A 15531-nucleotide genomic window follows, 5' to 3' on the forward strand; every position below is an offset into this window, starting at 1 on the left:
GCTTAGGACTTACTAATTGCCTAACTGAACTCCTAGACTAGACTTGTAAGGCTCGAGATTATTAGTTTTCATTGACGTACGACTCGAAGGATATGAGAATGCATGTCATAAGATGAAAGTACAAAATATTTCAGGTGTGCGAGGCCGCACCCGCGCTTAGAACAAGAGTGCACCCACGGTCATAAATTATGGAATTTTGAATGTCTTGCTATTCGTAGCATCACCGCACCCGCGGTGCAGAAAGACCGCACCCGCGGTCGTCGCTGTTGAAAAATAAAAATCATGCCAAAGCATGAGCGCACCCGCGGTCTAGACATGAGCGCACCCCGGTGCTGCATGCGAGAAGTCCACCCCTTCTTCTTAACGTGACACATGGCATGGTATATATATGGAATGGTGCTGATTCGTGTTTTCTTCACTTCCAGCACAGAGAACCGAGACTTTCTCTAAGAATCCTCAAGTTTTCTTCAAGGTTTGAGGTCAGATATCTCAAGATTTAGCTACCCGAATTTAGTTCCGATATCGGTTTTGAACTCCTTGCATCACAGGCTAGAAAAGGGTGTAAGTTTCCTTCAATTACAACATGTTTTGATTCATATGTGTTGGGAGAATTAGGATTTGAGTTAAGAAATATGTTCTTATGATTATAAGGATTGTAAATTTGAAACCGAACGAAGAAATGATATCGAACTCAATTGTTATAAGTTTTAGCATATATTGACATGAGATTATGCAGATTTTGAGATCTTGACATAGATATTATGATGATTATAAGCTGAGAATTGTACAATGTTGATATATGTTGAATTGGATTAAACGGTATCGAAGAATTATGTCGTTATGCCGTCGATTTATACCAAGATTGATTAAGAATTGTATAAAACTTGTTGTGAGTTGTTTGTTGATATGGTATCTATCAACAATTGCCATTTCAGATTTGGAGTGACAGAGTTTGTATCCCGACTTCGAGACTTCGATTTATTTCACAACAAGGAAGGTATAAGCTATGTTTGTTTGGGAAGCCACAACTCAAATAAGATATTATTTGAGTCTCCCAACCAAAATCACATACTAGAATTATTGTATATATGGTAACATGTTTATAAATTGATTATAGAGTTATATTCAATCTTGTTACATGATTATGCTTTGATTATAGAATTGTATTCAAGCATGTAAGATCATTGTAATATTCAGATATGAATATGAGCATGCTTTGTTACAGGTTGATAGTCATTGCATTTAAGATAGGAGAGTCGTTGACAGCCATTGTCAACTATCTAGATGTTCGGTGTATCTCAGCTTAGGAGCAGCCTTGACTCCTATTGCAGTCGTTGATACAGCTCAGACCGAAGTCTAGGAATAAGACGTACCGTCACCCCGAGTGGGAGGGTAGGTGACAGCCATTGACGTCTTATTCACACCGGGATCCCTAGAGTTCTAGTCGAGTCGAGTCCAGACATGGTTTGATTCGCATTGCATTGCATGTTTATATGATTGTCATTCATAATAGCATGTTTCATGTTTAGATTGATTATATGCATGTATACATGTTTATACTGGGATTTGTTCTCACCGGAGTTTCCGGCTGTTGTTATGTTTGTATGTGTGCATAACAACAGGTGGGGCAGGATCTGGGTCATGCAGAGGATGAGAGATGGACATAGCGTGGTGATCTCGGGCATAGCAGAAGAACTAGTAGTTGTACCTTTGTTATGTACTGTATTTTATTACTAGTTGTTGAGAATGGATGGAACAAGACATATTGTACCTTATGTTTGTAATTTAAATAAAGAATTTATGTTGTTTATATACATTAGATCTAATGTTGAAAAGCGAAAATTTGACCCACTTTTTATATTAATGATCCATTAAATCCCAAAGAAAAGAATTAGAGCCCGGGTCCCCACAACAGGTGGTATCAGAGCAGTAGGTTCTGTAGACTGAGATAGAGTAGAATGAGCGGGGTAGATCGAGTCATCTTCCTTGTTTATATCATGCTAGCATATCATGATTTATTGCTTTCCCTATTACGTGTTGTGTTATCTGATTTGATTGCAGCATGTATTGGTTAAGACTGAATCAGAACCGATTCTGGATCAGAGGTAAATGATCAGAGGAGGGCTGAGACAGTTGGTATAGATTGTATACTAAACTGTTTAAATAGCAGATACATGCCTCCTAGAAGAGCAGCCGTTCCTTTACGACCACCAGTACCAGAACAGGGTAGCACATCTGGTGATACGATGGATGTCACTGCTACGCCTATGGAGACTCTATTAAAGCGATTCCAGTCTTTCCGACCACTGACCTTAAAGGGTACAGAAAATGCAATTGAATGTGAAAGCTGGTTGGAGGATATCGAGATGTTATTCGAGTCTCTGGAATATAATGACGAGAAGCGAGTGAAACTCATTGGCCATCAACTGCAAGACGTGGCTAAGTATTGGTGGTTGAGTATAAGGAGAGCACTAGAACAGCGTGGCACTGAGATTACATGGAAAGCATTCAAGACAGAGTTTTATCAGCGATTCTTTCCTGTATCCTACCGTAAAGATAAAGGCGCTGAATTTGCAAACCTGAGGCAAGGGCAATTGAACATTGAAGAGTATGTTGCTAAATTTTATTCTTTGCTTCGCTTTGCACCTCACGTTTCAGGTAATGATGAGGCCGTAGCAGATCAGTTTATAAATGGCCTGAATCCAGATATCTTTACGTTGGTAAATACGGGGAGACCCAACAACTTCTCGGATGCATTGAATCGTGCCAAAGGAGCAGAAGCAGGATTGCTTAGGCAACGGAGTGTTCCGTATGTTGCTCCGAGTCCAAGACCGCCACTACCTCCAGCACAACCTCCTCCTAGATTGGATAGCGGCGGAAGTAGCAGCGGACGGAAGGATCCGTTAAAAGCAATGGGCAAACAGTTTAAGAGGGCAGGGAGCAGTTCGTCGAGCTCCAGCGGGTCAAGACAGAGAGGTCCTGGCCAGAGTTTAGAGGCGATGAGTGGATATTGCAGTACGTGTGGAGGTAAGCATGCCACAGAACAGTGTCAGGGTGTAGTGGGCAGATGTAACATATGCAAGCAACCGGGGCATTATGCCAAGGTCTGTCCTCAGAGAAGTGGTGCATCGAGATTTCAGGCTGCAGGGTCGTCTGCCTCAATGACTCAGCCTGAGAGGCAAGCTTCATCTGTTCACTTATTTCAGCCGCCACCTATATAGACCCAGCCTCGAGCCAGAGGTGGTCAGACCGGGAGCCAGCCGACCCGACAACAGGCTCAAGTGTTTGCGTTGACAGAGGAGCAAGCACAAGATGCCCCAGATGATGTCATTGCAGGTAACTGTTTCCTTTGCGGTTATCATGCCTATATATTGATAGATACGGGTGCATCGCATACATTCATATCGGAACGATTTGCATTATTGCATTCTTTGCCTGTTGAGTCCTTGTTAGATGTTGTGTCTATTAATTCTCCGTTGGGAAGTGGTTTGATAGCTGTGACCACGGTTAGACATTGCATCTTACGGTTTGAGGGTCATGAAATTGATCTAGATTGCATAGTACTCGGATTAGATGATTTTGATTGTATTGTTGGAATTGACATGTTAACAAAGTACAGAGCCACCGTGGATTGTTTCCACAAGATTGTCAGATTCAGACCAGAAATGGCAGAAGAGTGGAAATTCTACGGTAAGGGTTCCAGATCTCGGATTCCCTTGATTTCGGCTTTGTCTATGAATAAGTTATTGCAGAAAGTAGCAGATGGGTTCCTTGTATATGCTGTAGATGTTCAGAAATCGAGCCCGACATTGGCAGATTTGCCAGTAGTACGGGAATTTGCAGATGTGTTTCCAGAAGAAATTCCAGGATTACCTCCAGTGCGAGAGGTAGATTTTAGTATTGATTTGATTCCAGGTACCACTCCTATTTCGAGAGCTCTGTATAGGATGGCACCGATAGAGTTGAAAGAATTGAAAGCACAATTGGAAGATCTGCTAGCCAAGGGATATATCAGACCTAGTGTATCTCCTTGGGGCGCTCCGGTACTATTTGTGCGAAAGAAAGATGGATCGATGCGGTTGTGTATCGATTACAGGCAATTGAATAAGGCAACAATAAAGAATAAGTATCCTTTGCCTAGAATTGATGATTTATTTGATCAGTTGCAGGGATCCTCGGTGTATTCTAAGATTGATTTGCGATCCGGATATCATCAGCTCCGAGTTCGAGATGTCGATATACCGAAGACAGCATTTCGAACCAGGTATGGGCATTACGAATTTATTGTCATGCCTTTTGGTTTAATAAATGCTCCGGCAGTATTTATGGGCTTGATGAATCAAATCTTTCAGAGGTATCTGGATGATTTTGTGATTGTTTTTATCGATGACATTCTAGTGTATTCTAAGAACAGGAATGAGCATGCAGAACATCTCAGAATTGTGTTGCAGACACTGAGAAATGATAGATTGTATGCCAAATTGTCAAAGTGTGAATTTTGGTTGAATCGAGTTGTCTTTTTGGGACATATCATATCTGGAAATGGTATTTCTGTAGATCCGAGTAAAGTGGAAGCTGTGATCAGTTGGCCGAGACCGACTTCTGTGCCAGAGATACGCAGTTTCATGAGTCTAGCAGGATACTATAGACGATTCATCCAAGATTTCTCCCGTATTGCGAAACCAATTACACAATTGACACAGAAGAATGCGCCATTCCTATGGTCTGAGGAGTGTGAGTCTAGCTTTCTAGAATTGAAGAAGAAGCTGACCAGTGCACCTGTCTTGATGATTCCTTCAGGTACGGGTGATTTCGTTGTATATTGTGATGCCTCTCACAGAGGTTTGGGATGTGTTCTTATGCAGCGAGGTCATGTGGTCGCATATGCCTCACGACAGTTGAAGACTCACGAGACTCGATACCCCATTCATGATCTGAATTGGCGGCTATCGTATTTGCACTCAAGATCTGGCGTCATTATCTGTATGGCGAGAAATTTGAGCTAAAATACTTGTTTTCTCAGTCGGAGTTGAACATGAGGCAGCGTAGATGGCTTGATTTGTTTAAAAGACTTTGATTGCGAGATCAAATATTATCCAGGGAAGTCAAATGCAGCAGCAAACGCCTTAAGTCGAAAGGTTTGCTCCTTATCCTTATCAACGATAGGTGTTACAAAGCTAGTTGAAAATTGCTGTTTCTCTGGACTAGAATTTGATACAGATAGGAGGCCACTACGACTTGGTGCTATTCAAGTTAAGCCGGACTTGATCATGAGGATCAAAGAAGCTCAACGAACCGATCAGAATGTGCAAAGATCGATTTAGATGGTCAGAGCAGGACATTTATCAGAATATCAAGTACGTGATCATGTGCTGTATGTGAATAACCGCCTTGTAATGCCAGATGTTTTAGACTTGAGACATCAGATTATGTCCAAAGCACACTGCAGTCGGTTCAGCATTCATCCTGGTGGCAGGAAGATGTATAATGATTTGAAGACACAGTTCTGGTGGAAGCAGATGAAGTCAGACATCGCAAAATATGTGTCTAAATGCTTGAACTGCCAACAAGTGAAGGCCGAGAGGAAGAAGCCCGGAGGGTTACTTCAGAGTTTAGCTATTCCAGAATGGAAATGGGATCACATATCCATGGATTTCGTGACGAAGTTACCTCGATCTTCCCGAGGCTGTGATGCGATTTGGGTCGTTATCGACAGATTGACCAAATCAGCTTGTTTCATCCCGTACAGAATGACTTACAGACACGATCAGATGGCGGAGATATATGTTCGAGAGGTAGTCAGATTACATGGTGTACCGAAGTCTATCGTATCAGATCGTGATCCACGATTCACTTCACACTTCTGGCACAGTTTACAACAGGCCTTAGGTACAACATTACACCAGAGTACTGCTTATCATCCTCAGACAGACGGACAGTCAGAGCGGACTATCCAGACGTTAGAGGATATGTTGAGAGCCGTAGTGCTAGATTTTGGCACTAGTTGGCAAGATTCTCTACCTCTTTGTGAATTCTCTTACAATAATAGCTACCAGACGAGCATTGAGATGGCACCGTTTGAAGCTTCATATGGTAAGAAGTGCAGATCTCCGCTATACTGGGATGACATCTCCGAGGTACCAAAACTTGGACCAGATATGATTCGTGACATGACTGAGAAGGTGAAAGTCATTCAGAAGAGGATGAAGACGGCACAAGATAGGCAAGCAAAATACGCCAACATCAGACGTAGACCGCTAGTATTTGAGCAAGGAGACATGGTGTTTCTAAAGATTTCCCCATTCAGAGGCGTTGTCAGATTTGGCAAGCGTGGAAAGTTGTCTCCTAGATACGTCGGTCCTTACGAGATCCTAGAGAAGATTGGCGATCGAGCATATCGACTGGCTCTTCCTCCTTCTCTATCCGGTATACATGACGTTTTTCATGTATCGATGTTGCGTAGATACATGCCAGATATTTCTCATGTCATTCAGCCTGACGAAGCTGAGCTTGATCAGACATTGAGCTATATTGAACAACCGATACATATTCTGGATCGGAAGGAAAAGAAGCTCAGAACGAATACTATTCCTCTAGTGAAAGTCCAATGGAGTCGTCACGGCGCTGAAGAAGCGACATGGGAGACAGAAGCCGACATGCGACAGAAACACCCCGAGTTATTTCAATGATGTAAGTATTGATCTAACTTTGATGTTATTACTTTTGATGCTTGCATTGATAGAATGATGTGCGATTTCGAGGGCGAAATCATTTCTTAGAGGGGGAGAAATGTAAGGCTCGAGATTATTAGTTTTCATTGACGTACGACTCGGAGGATATGAGAATGCATGTCATAAGATGAAAGTACAAAATATTTCAGTTGTGAGAGGCCGCACCCGCGCTTAGAACAAGAGTGCACCCGCGGTCATAAATTATGGAATTTTGAATGTGCTGCCGAAGCCACACCGCACCCGCGGTGCTAGGAGACACCGCACCCGCGGTGTATGGACAGAAAGTTGGCCATTTTATTCGTAGCATCACCGCACCCGCGGTGCAGAAAGACCGCACCCACGGTGACAAGACCGCACCCGCGGTCTTGTAGGGACCGCATCCGCGGTCGTCACTATTGAAAAATAAAAATCATGCCGAAGCATGAGCGCACCCGCGGTCTAGACATGAGCGCACCCACGGTGCTGCATGCGAGAAGTCCACCCCTTCTTCTTAACGTGACACATGGCATGGTATATATATGGAATGGTGCTGATTCGTGTTTTCTTCACTTCCAGCACAGAGAACCGAGACTTTCTCTAAGAATCCTCAAGTTTTCTTCAAGGTTTGAGGTAAGATATCTCAAGATTTAGCTACCCGAATTTAGTTCCGATATCGGTTTTGAACTCCTTGCATCACAGGCTAGAAAAGGGTGTAAGTTTCCTTCAATTACAACATGTTTTGATTCATATGTGTTGGGAGAATTAGGATTTGAGTTAAGAAATATGTTCTTATGATTATAAGGATTGTAAATTTGAAACCGGAACGAAGAAATGATATCGAACTCAATTGTTATAAGTTTTAGCATATATTGACATGAGATTATGCAGATTTTGAGATCTTGTGTAGTATCCCGATTCCTAATTTGAGTTAATTATTGGATTAATTATTTTCGGTAGGATCGGAAGGACCGAACCGGGTTCGGATCGTCCGAAGAGGGTTCGGAGCGTCCGAAGGTGGTTCGGACCGTCCGAGACAGGTGTCTGGAAGACGTGGAAGGGTTCTGGACACGTGGTAAAGTTCGGATCGTCCGATCGGGGTTCGGATCGTCCGAGACAGGTGGCTGTACTCGTGGAAGTCATGCAAGGTTCGGATCGTCCGATCAGGGTTCGGACCGTCCGAAGTGTACCGGATCGGATCGTACGAAGTGGTTCGGAGCGTCCGAACACTGGCTATAAATAGAGACGCGAGGCTTCATTTGTGACTCGCCATTTCAGAGTGTTCCAGAGCATTTCAGTCGTTTCTGACAGGTTCTAGTCTTTTTCCGAGGTTCGGGCACTAGCGGGGAGCTACTAGTGTTGTAGCGGAGCTGTGCTCTAGTTTGGAGCTAGCGGCACCAGTGGGCTGACTGCGGACGCAGGCGTGAGTCTAGGACTGATTGTTAGGATCTGCTGGTTTGAGGGACGAAAGTACTATCCGAGATATCCTGGTCGAGTATACATCCTTATATGTGTTGCATGATTATGTGGTGCATTGATATATGTCATATGATGCATGCTATTATGTCATGTTTTATGATGCATGTTGTATTTCATGTTGAGCCGTATCTCCTTCGAGATAGCCTTTACTGTTGAGCTGTATCTCTTTCGAGATAAGCTATATCTTGTGGGGCCGCTCAGCCCTGTCTTGTCTTGTGGACGCATGGACACCGAGAGTACACAGTGGCCGACGGGTCCGGAGGGCTTCGGTGATCCGGGACATTTTAGGTCCACGTCTGTTCTTGTAGTGGATGCAGTGACCCAGAGGAGTACCGCGCGGCACTATCCACTTGGCGCCTCTAGACTGAGCATTTTGAGATCCTTTGTTACTCCTGTTTCTTGACTACCCTGGTATCATATCATAGCATGTGCATTTCATATAGGCTTGTATACTCATGCTTTTGTACTGGGCGTTCTTATCGCTCACGTCCTCGGTTTTGTTTATCTTGGACACCCCATTCCCACGGGGCAGGCCTCAGGTTGGATGGCTCAGGAGGAGGAGGAGGAGGACGTTGAGTAGCCGGTGGAGTTATTTATTCAGTACTCTTTGATTCGATATGGTTGTACCGTATACTTTCTTTTCATTCTGAGTCGTTATTGATTTTCGATGGGGTTGTATAACTATCATTTGTTGACCTTTTTCGCTATTATCTCTGATTGTTATTAATTAAGTTAATTGCATGCTTAGTTCTTGATTAGTAGGTGATTCTGGAACGGGTCACTACATTTATGGTATCAGAGCATGCTTATGATTTTGGGATATAGATTTTGTTTTGGGATTTTCGTGGATCATTTTACCATTTTCCCTATTCTATCTTGTAGCGATGGCTGACCACTTTGGTGATGAGAGTAGTCAGGGAAGTGTAGGTCGTTGGGGTGACCAGGACGATCGTAGGCGTCATCGTGAACATCGTCATCGTCGGGATGGTCCTAGGCGTTTTGATTTGCACCGTTTCATTCAGATGGGGCCTAAGCCTTTAGTCGGCGGTGAGACTCCCGATGATGCTGAGGATTGGTTAGAGCGCATGGAGAGCTGTTTCCGTGCATTCCAGTGCACCGAGGAGCAGAGGATGGAGACCCTTAGTTTTCTTCTTGAGGGCCGTGCGCGCAAGTGGTGGCGATCGACTTCTGCGCCGATAGTTCAGTCCCAGGGTAGGGTGACTTGGGGCCGATTTCCGTGCAGCGTTCATGCAGCTGTATTTTCCTCCAGCCCTTTGCCAGGCAAAGACGATTGAGCTCCTGAATCTTAAGCAGGGGAGTATGTCTGTTGATGAATATCAGCAGAAGTTCTTCGAGTTGTTACCCTTTGCCCCTCATATCAGTGGCAGTTCTGAGGCCAAGTATGACCATTTCCTCCAGGGTCTTAACCAGGAGATTTTTGATCGAGTCACTGTCTGTGATAATCCTACTTCTTATGATGGGTTAGTGAACCGGTGTCGCCAGGCAGAGATCAGTCTCCAGCGTGGTAGGGCTATTCTTTCTTCTAGACCTCCGAGTACTTTAAGCCCTCGATCTCAGTCTTTCAAGAAATCTGGTTCTTCTTCTTCTGGATCTGGATCACGGTCTAGCGGTGTTTTCCGCTTTGGTAAGAAGAAGGTTTCTTGTGTGCATTGTGGGAAGAACCATCCATCGGAGCAATGCCGATCAGCCGCGGGAGCTTGTTTTCAGTGCGGAGAGATGGGTCATCTCAAGAAGAATTGTCCTCAGTTGCGAGGTGGAGCAGGATCTGGTTCCGGATCTCAGACGACTGTTCAGCAGAGGAGGCAGGGTCAGGCAGTGGGTAGTTCAAATCTTCGACCTCGTGCCCAAGGTCAGGTTTTTGCGCTGAACCAGGATCAGGCTGCAGATGAGACAGAGAGAGTCATAGCAGGTACTTTTCGTTTATGCGGTATTCCTGCTGTTGTTCTTATTGATACCGGAGCATCACATTCATTCATTTCTGCACGATTTGTTAAGCGTCATAAGTTACCATATGTTTCTCTAGACGTCATTCTTTCCGTTTCCACCCCGATGGGTCATTCGGTGTTAGCAAAGCGTCTAGTGATGGGTTGTCCCTTAGATTTTGAGGGTAACGAATTGATTGCGAATCTTATGATCTTGGAGATGGAAGATTTTGATTGTATTCTAGGTATAGACCTATTAACTACCTACCGAGCTACCGTGGATTGTTACCAGAAGCTTGTTCAGTTTCGTACGACTGAGAGCTCTAGTTGGTTTTTCTATGGTGAGGGAGCGCGACCTCCGATGCCAGTGGTATCTGCTCTGAAAGCCTGTCGTGCTTTAGAGGCGGGCGGGGAAGGCTACCTCATCTATGCGATTGATTCTTCCACAGGTAGTGTTGGTATAGATGATATTCCAGTGATTTGTGAATTTCCTGATGTTTTTCCAGATGAGATTCCTGGTTTTCCTCCGGTTAGAGAGGTGGAATTTGGCATTGAGTTAATGCCAGGGACTGCACCAATTTCTCGTGCCCCCTATCGTCTTGCTCCGTCAGAGATGAGAGAATTGAAGCAGCAATTGCAGGATCTTCTTGATAAAGGTTATATTCGCCCGAGTGTTTCACCTTGGGGAGCTCCAGTCTTGTTTGTCAAGAAGAAAGATGGATCTATGCGATTGTGCATTGATTATCGCCAGCTGAATCGAGTGACGATCAAAAACAAGTATCCATTACCTCGTATCGATGATTTGTTCGATCAGCTTCAGGGTACCTCTGTTTACTCCAAGATTGACTTGCGATCGGGTTATCATCAGATGAGAGTTAGAGATGATGATATTTCCAAGACTGCATTTCGTACTCGATATGGGCATTACGAGTTTCTAGTTATGCCATTCGGATTGACAAATGCGCCAGCGGTGTTCATGGATCTGATGAACCGAGTCTTTCGGGATTTTCTAGATCAGTTTGTTGTGGTTTTCATCGACGATATCTTGATTTATTCTCACAGTGTGGAAGAGCATATCCAGCACTTGAGGATTGTGTTGCAGATTCTTCGCGAGAAGCAATTGTATGCTAAGCTGAGTAAGTGCGAGTTCTGGATTGATCGTGTAGTATTCCTTGGTCATGTGATTTCCAAGGAAGGAATTTCTGTGGATCCTAGCAAGATTGAGGCAGTGCTGAATTGGTCACGTCCTACGACGGTGGCTGAGATCCGTAGTTATCTAGGTCTGGCAGGGTATTATCGTCGCTTCATCGTGAATTTCTCTCAGGTAGCTAGACCATTGACGCAACTTACTCGGAAGGATGTTCCATTTGAGTGGTCATCTGAGTGCGAAGATAGTTTCAGAGAGCTTCGTCGACTTCTGACTTCTGCACCTGTTTTGGCGTTACCGTCAGGATCTGATGGTTTCAGTGTTTACACCGATGCCTCTTTTCAAGGCTTAGGGTGTGTGTTGACGCAGAATGGTCATGTGATCGCTTATGCTTCCAGACAGTTGAAACCTCACGAGGAAAAGTATCCTATTCATGATCTAGAATTAGCTGCTATTGTGTTCGCGCTGAAGATCTGGCGTCATTACTTGTACGGGGTTAAGTTTGAAATTTTTACTGATCATAAGAGTCTGAAGTATCTGTTCACTCAGGCTGAGTTGAACATGAGACAACGTCGTTGGATGGATCTACTTAAAGATTATGACTGCGAGATCAAATACCATCCAGGTTCTGCGAATCTCACAGCCGATGCTCTTAGTCGCAAGGTGAGAATCTCTGCACTTCAGACCAGTGCTATGATTAGTACTATCCAGGATTGTTGTTCATTGGGATTTAATTTCAAACATCGGAAAGGTATGGAGAGCATTCGTGTTGCTACCATTTTATCTGAGCCAGCTTTGTTCGCTCGGATTCGAGATGCACAGATGTCTGATCTCAAGACTCAGAGATTAGCCCGATTGGTTGGTGGAGATAGCAATTTCCATTATCAGTCTAATGGTCTTCTGTGTTTGTCTAATCGGGTTGTGGTACCAGAGGATGATACTTTGAGGGAAGAGATCTTGGCTCAGGCTCATCGAAGCAAGTTGAGTGTCCATCCAGGAAGCAACAAGATGTATAAAGATTTGAGGACACGATTTTGGTGGAAAGGGATGAAGCGCAGCGTTTATCAGTTTGTTTCCAAGTGTCTTGTTTGTCAGCAGGTTAAGGCAGAGCACCGTCGACCGGGAGGATTATTGCTGAACTTACCTATTCCCGAATGGAAGTGGGAGCATATCGCGATGGACTTCATTACTCACTTACCATTGTCTTCGAGGAATAGTGATGCTATTTGGGTAGTGGTGGATCGACTCACCAAATCTGCTCATTTTCTGCCATATAACCGTGATTTCATTTTCGATCGTATGGCTCGATTGTACATTCAAGAGATTTTACGTTTGCATGGAGTGCCAGTCAGTATTGTTAGTGACAGAGATCCTCGTTTTACCTCACGATTTTGGGGTAGTTTCCAGTCGGCATTGGGTACTTCACTAAGTTTAAGTACGGCTTATCATCCAGAGACCGACGGTCAAACAGAGAGGACTATTCGTACACTTGAGGATATGTTGCGAGCTTGTGTTATGGATTTCGGAACCGCTTGGCAGGATCATTTGCCTTTGATTGAGTTCGCGTACAACAACAGCTATCATCGTAGTATTGGTATGGCACCATTTGAGGCGTTGTATGGGCGACGTTGTCGTACTCCATTATTTTGGGATGAAGTTGGGGAACGACATGTTGAGGGACCGGAGTTAGTCCAGCAGGCTATTGATAAGGTTGCAGTAATCAAGAAACGGATTAAGATCGCTCAGGATCGACAGGCTAGTTATGCGAACACCAAGCGTCGACCTCTTCAATTTCAGCCAGGTGAGAAAGTGTTTCTCCGAGTTTCGCCTTTTCGCAGGATTTTGAGATTTGGTCTCAAGGGTAAGCTGTCTCCGAGATTTATTGGTCCATTTGAAATATTGGAAAGCGTGGGAGATTTGGCTTACAGACTTGCATTGCCGCCGTACCTATCAAGTATTCATGATGTGTTCCACGTATCTTTGTTGAGACGATACGTAGCAGATGAGTCTCACATCTTGCATCCCTCTGAAGTTCAACTAAATTCGGATTTGTCTTATGTGGAACGACCAGTTCGGATTCTCGATCGCAAAGACAAGGTGTTGCGGAATAAGATCATTCCTCTTGTCTTAGTTCAGTGGCAGCGCAGAGGCACTGAAGAAGCCACTTAGGAGCTAGAGAGTCGTATGCGTTTGGAGCATCCAGAACTCTTTTGAGTTATGCTTTGTATATGTTTGTGTTTGCAGTTGTAATCGAAATATCAGTTGTATTCAACAACAATTGAGATATAATAACAATGTTGTTACTCCTTTTTGTTCATCCTATAAACCTGATTTCGAGGACGAAATCTTTTTAAGGGGGGGAGAATGTAGTATCCCGATTCCTAATTTGAGTTAATTATTGGATTAATTATTTTCGGTAGGATCGGAAGGACCGAACCGGGTTCGGATCGTCCGAAGAGGGTTCGGAGCGTCCGAAGGTGGTTCGGACCGTCCGAGACAGGTGTCTGGAAGACGTGGAAGGGTTCTGGACACGTGGTAAAGTTCGGATCGTCCGATCGGGGTTCGGATCGTCCGAGACAGGTGGTTGTACTCGTGGAAGTCATGCAAGGTTCGGATCGTCCGATCAGGGTTCGGACCGTCCGAAGTGTACCGGATCGGATCGTACGAAGTGGTTCGGAGCGTCCGAACACTGGCTATAAATAGAGGCGCGAGGCTTCATTTGTGACTCGCCATTTCAGAGTGTTCCAGAGCATTTCAGTCGTTTCTGACAGGTTCTAGTCTTTTTCCGAGGTTCGGGCACTAGCGGGGAGCTACTAGTGTTGTAGCGGAGTTGTGCTCTAGTTTGGAGCTAGCGGCACCAGTGGGCTGACTGCGGACGCAGGCGTGAGTCTAGGACTGATTGTTAGGATCTGCTTGTTTGAGGTACGAAAGTACTATCCGAGATATCCTGGTCGAGTATACATCCTTATATGTGTTGCATGATTATGTGGTGCATTGATATATGTCATATGATGCATGCTATTATGTCATGTTTTATGATGCATGTTGCATTTCATGTTGAGCCGTATCTCCTTCGAGATAGCCTTTACTGTTGAGCTGTATCTCTTTCGAGATAAGCTATATCTTGTGGGGCCGCTCAGCCCTGTCTTGTCTTGTGGACGCATGGACACCGAGAGTACACAGTGGCCGACGGGTCCGGAGGGCTTCGGTGATCCGGGACATTTTAGGTCCACGTATGTTCTTGTAGTGGATGCAGTGACCCAGAGGAGTACCGCGCGGCACTATCCACTTGGCGCCTCTAGACTGAGCATTTTGAGATCCTTTGTTACTCCTGTTTCTTGACTACCCTGGTATCATATCATAGCATGTGCATTTCATATAGGCTTGTATACTCATGCTTTTGTACTGGGCGTTCTTATCGCTCACGTCCTCGGTTTTGTTTATCTTGGACACCCCATTCCCACGGGGCAGGCCTCAGGTTGGATGGCTCAGGAGGAGGACGTTGAGTAGCCGGTGGAGTTATTTATTCAGTACTCTTTGATTCGATATGGTTGTACCGTATACTTTCTTTTCATTCTGAGTCGTTATTGATTTTCGATGGGGTTGTATAACTATCATTTGTTGACCTTTTCCGCTATTATCTCTGATTGTTATTAATTAAGTTAATTGCATGCTTAGTTCTTGATTAGTAGGTGATTCTGGAACGGGTCACTACATCTTGACATAGATATTATGATGATTATAAGCTGAGAATTGTACAATGTTGATATATGTTGAATTGGATTAAATGGTATCGAAGAATTATGTCGTTATGCCGTCGATTTATACCAAGATTGATTAAGAATTGTATAAAACTTGTTGTGAGTTGTTTGTTGATATGGTATCTATCAACAATTGCCATTTCAGATTTGGAGTGACAGAGTTTGTATCCCGACTTCGAGACTTCGATTTATTTCACAACAAGGAAGGTATAAGCTATGTTTGTTTGGGAAGCCACAACTCAAATAAGATATTATTTGAGTCTCCCAACCAAAATCACATACTAGAATTATTGTATATATGGTAACATGTTTATAAATTGATTATAGAGTTATCTTGTTACATGATTATGCTTTGATTATAGAATTGTATTCAAGCATGTAAGATCATTGTAATATTCAGATATGAATATGAGCATGCTTTGTTACAGGTTGATAGTCATTGCATTTAAGATAGGAGAGTCGTTGCCAGCCATTGTCAACTATCTAGATGTTCG

Source organism: Primulina eburnea, chromosome 17, assembly GCF_022965805.1.
Source record: "Primulina eburnea isolate SZY01 chromosome 17, ASM2296580v1, whole genome shotgun sequence".
In the NCBI taxonomy this organism is placed as follows: Eukaryota; Viridiplantae; Streptophyta; class Magnoliopsida; order Lamiales; family Gesneriaceae; genus Primulina; species Primulina eburnea.